The sequence below is a fragment of the Notolabrus celidotus genome, chromosome 7, assembly GCF_009762535.1.
Source record: "Notolabrus celidotus isolate fNotCel1 chromosome 7, fNotCel1.pri, whole genome shotgun sequence".
NCBI classification, from domain to species: Eukaryota; Metazoa; Chordata; class Actinopteri; order Labriformes; family Labridae; genus Notolabrus; species Notolabrus celidotus.
In genome coordinates this window covers 27,219,788-27,224,057 of record NC_048278.1, presented here as the reverse complement: position 1 = coordinate 27,224,057, position 4,270 = coordinate 27,219,788, and the positions used below count along the sequence as shown (strand labels likewise).

Sequence of the window (4,270 nt, the reverse complement as noted above, 5' to 3'; positions counted from 1 at the left end):
CAACTCTCTCCTCTTCGGCCCTCCCTCACAAATCCCTCCATAAACTCCAACTGGTCCAGAATTCAGCTGCCCGTATCATTGCCCGAACCTTCTCCATCCACCACATCACTCCTGTCCTCCAACAGCTCCACTGGCTCCCTGTTCAGTTCCGCATTCAATTCAAAGTCCTTCTGTTGACATTCAAGACCATCCACAACCTTGCCCCCCCATATCTGTCCGACCTCCTCCATGTTCCCACTCCCTCCCGCTCCCTCAGATCCTCTTCCTCCATACACCTGTCTGTCCCCTCCGCCCGTCTCACCACTATGGGGAGCCGAGCATTCAGCCGCTCTGCTCCCCGTCTCTGGAAACTCATTGCCACCTCAACTCAGAAACACAGATTCTTTCCCCCATTTCAAATCACAACTCAAAACATATCTGTTCAAAACTGCTTACTCCGTCTGACTCCAATTGCACTGTCATTTTGTTATTGTTTCTATTTTTTTCTTACCCCTTGTTAGTTTATATTGTTTTCATTTTTGACTCTGATTTTGTTTCCTTTAATGTAAATTCGTGTATGTATATATTTATATCTGTGCGGTGTCCTTGAGTGCAGAGAAAGGCGCCTTTAAATAAAATTTATTATTATTATTATTATTATTACCGACAGCCGGCTCTTTAGGCTCATGCAGCAGCTAAAAACAGTTGGCTGTGTGGCTTCATAGGAGACATCTGTCCCAGTATGAGTGTGCCTGAGGCAGACCTGAGGTGACCCATCAGTGCTCCCTGTCAGTTATATAAGGGAGCAAATCAAAGAGGGCAGTGACAGGCTGACCCATAAGTGAGAGTGGCAGTGGGTCAGGGTTTTGAACTTAATCCCTCACAGGCACAAAAATATACAAGATTAAAAATATCAGAGACAATGGCACAGAAAATGACATATTTCACAAACGTATTTTATTTACATGGTAATTGTTAATGTATTTCTTCAGTTGGAACGGGTTTTCTGACCTCTAAACAGTAGAACAACAAAGACATAACAACTAACATGAGCTGTAACTTAGCTCTATCATGAGGTTATTCTAAAACAGCATGACAACACAATAAACAGTAAACATGCAGACCACTGCAGCTTGGAGCAGCTTTATGAATGATGAGCTGCAGTTTCTTGTGCTGCCTGTTATTTTGGAGCCTTGAACAGCACAACAATAATATTGAAAAAAGTCTTCACGAGTTTTGGGAGCATGCTTGTGAGAATATGGAGAGAAAAAATAAAGTCGACAGCAGAGGCAGTGGTCGATAAACTAAGACAAGATGAGAATGGAAGTCTGGAGCTATCCGTTAACCTCCAGCAATTGAGGAGACAAACCTCAGCCGTAGTTAATGTAGACATGTTGGGGACCAGCAAAGAGAGGCAGTGGACTTAGACAACACTAAGGGCATGATAGCTAGTTCAGAGAAATAAAGTGAACGAAACAGCGGACTAATGAGCCATGAAAAGATGGAACCCACTGGCACCAACATCTCTGCCAGCAAAACGAAGCGAGTAAATAAAGTGGGGGTGAAAAAAACAAACAACAAAGAGTGTTACAGCAGCTCCTGGCTCTGGAGGAGAATCAGGCAGGGCTCAGGTAGCCTTGTTCTCTGTTTTATACGAGAACAACAGAGAAATGGGCCGAGGTGTGTTTCCTCCAGGTGCATTGTGGGCATTACCCACGGATGCGCTGTTTGATTTGCGCTCGGCCTTGCTGTTGTGCTTGTCTGTGGGCTCTTGACATGTGCACTGCCGCATGAATAATTGAGGCCTCGCTACGCAGTCAGGGTCCGGCGAGCACTGCTTGCTCTCTCTCTCTTTTGGATCTCCCTCAGTCCTCCTTTTTTTCTTTCTTTCTCTCTCTCAACCTTCACTGAGTCTCTTTGTCTCACTTTCCTTTCAACTAGACTCAACCTCCTGTCCCTAAAGATGACAGACTCCTTCCTGAAGATGATATGACACTGTAGTTTAAGATGGGATTATTAGCTGGTCAAATGGTGGGTTGTTATCTGTTTCATTCCAGTTACATCCCAGTACTAAATTCCTGCTATGGTTTCTGAATGAATTCAGGGGGCATGGTAGAGCATCTAAACATAATTGTCTGGATTTTACGAAATGTGTGTCTCTTATTGAAGAAAGATGGCTATCAGAGTTAGGCAGTAAATTATGGAGTCTAACTTTTTAATCTGGGAAACAAAAGACATCTGAAACGCAACTTTTTGATTATAAATGCATAAAAACCTTTTAATCTGGCGTCCTTATGTCCCCATGAATCACTCCTTTGGCCTTGTCTAATCCATTTTTTTGTTGCTTTGACTGACATGCTCTGCAGTTGCTCCCATCGAGTCCATACCAGAGGTCTGAGCTGCAGTGTGAGATAAAGACAGAAAGCTGTACCTGGGTCAGACTGTTGATGAAGACATGCTAAATCAATGAGAAAAGACTGGAGGAGATGAGAATATATGAGTGGCCTGTCTGTCTGTCTGTATCTCCCTCCCACTCTCCTTCTCCCTCCCTTCGCTTTCTGTTTCCTACTCAGGCCCGTACAGTTATCAGCCCCAGCAGATAAACAAGTCTGGCTGCTAGATATAACTCCAATATGTGAAACTCAATCATAACTCCGGAAACCAGCTGGGAATATGAACGGTGAAAGAGGAAAATGAAAGTTGCCATGCCCACAGGGCAAAACCCAAGGTCCCTTTTGGCAAAGTAATGCACCCTCTCTTCCCTCCTTTTTTATCACTTATTTATCTTAGAAAGTCAAAAAATCACCGCACAGCCCTTTTTTTTTTTTCTTAAACCCCCCTTACATTTTTTGTGAACACGTTCTCACTAGTTTTTATAGTGTATAGCAGAGAAGATGTGCTTGGTGTCTTCATTCTTGAGTTCAGGACAGTGATAGCTGTAGGGTACACGTTTCTGAAGTCTTCTTCACTCTCCATCTTTTGCCAGCAGGATCTCTGTGATTTCCACTTGTCAGAGAGGGCCAGTCATGCAGAGGGGATGGGACCTGTGCATCAGAGGGAAAGAGAAAACTTAAAGGGAGAAAGGAAAATAAAACAAGTGTGTATGTGTGTGTTAGTGTGTGTGTGTGTTGGAAGGGGGGGGACTAGCTTTGACTGGACTCACTCATGCTTTGACATTGACAGCCCTGAGAGAGGAGAACAGGACCAGCTAGCTACCCCAGAGGACCATATAGAGGGAGGGAGGGAGGGAGACAGAGGAGGGGGTGAACTGCCAGAGGCTGCTTTCGGCTTTGAAGCGGGGACTAGAAAGGGCTGAGGGCACTGTTAGACCCCTTGAAGTGGTTTCAGCACTTGTCACTCTTTCGGGCATTGCCTAGAGCTGTGGACAGCTCCGCTCTTTCAGGATGAGGTCCCACAATGGACTCTGCAGCACTGATGCTCACCTTGATGTGGTGACTTGGATCAATAGTCAGACCAGTGAGCCACCGGCACCAGCATGTTGTGATGTTAAAAAGTAGCTGAAGTGCTTCTCAATGCCTGCACACCGGGCAAGCAAGAGGAAGTGGTTCCTGTCAAGATCATCTCAGCAGCACACTGCAGGCTACAGAGGACTCCAAACGCAGAATGGATCAAGCCATACAAAGCTGCAGTGAAAAATGGGTTACAATGGAGACCAAAAAAAGGATAAAAATGATAACAGTCATATTTGTGACTTTTTTTATTCAAAAAAATGTCAATCCTTTTCTTTATTTGCTATATCTCTATATCGGCATGAAGTATAATTAATCCATAAACCTAAAATAATCCATATTTTGGTAACTTTGGGGTGACAGAAACAAGCCATACATAGTCAATTTTTCCTTACCTGAAGACGTCTTTATGGGACACTGGTTATCAGATGCCTTTCAAAACATCCAGCAGATAAAAAGCCTTTTATGTGTCACAACTGAATCTGTCTTTGGGCATTTCTTTTTTGAGTCCTGCTGGAAAAAAAAAAGGATTTCTTGCATTTGGTATTGGAAACTCTGATTTTTTTTAACAGGGTTAATCAGTAATAGGGTCTGTGTCCACTAATAGCACTTTAGCTCTCCTTTGTAGTGACCCTTAAGTCTGTTTGAAAATACTCTGTATGCTTCAAAGTTGCTTTTACTCAACTGAATTTTACAATGAAACATAAAAACAATTTATTTAAACTGTATTGTAGCATTAGCAGAAGCTCTGGCCATGGAAATTGTGCCCTTGAAAAAACAAGAGTGGTTAGTTCCTGTATAGTTGTCATTGGACCTCTGTC

General features: G+C 43.4%; 1 long non-coding RNA gene across 1 annotated transcript; it reads right to left on the bottom strand.

The window, feature by feature from the left end:
• Positions 1-914: 914 nt before the first annotated feature.
• On the bottom strand, positions 915-3,948 carry LOC117816338. The gene is made up of 3 exons (XR_004631931.1): positions 3,845-3,948; positions 3,423-3,623; positions 915-3,023 (listed from the first exon to the last, which is right to left on the bottom strand). It is a non-coding gene; the product is annotated as an uncharacterized LOC117816338 (long non-coding RNA).
• Positions 3,949-4,270: the final 322 nt, after the last annotated feature.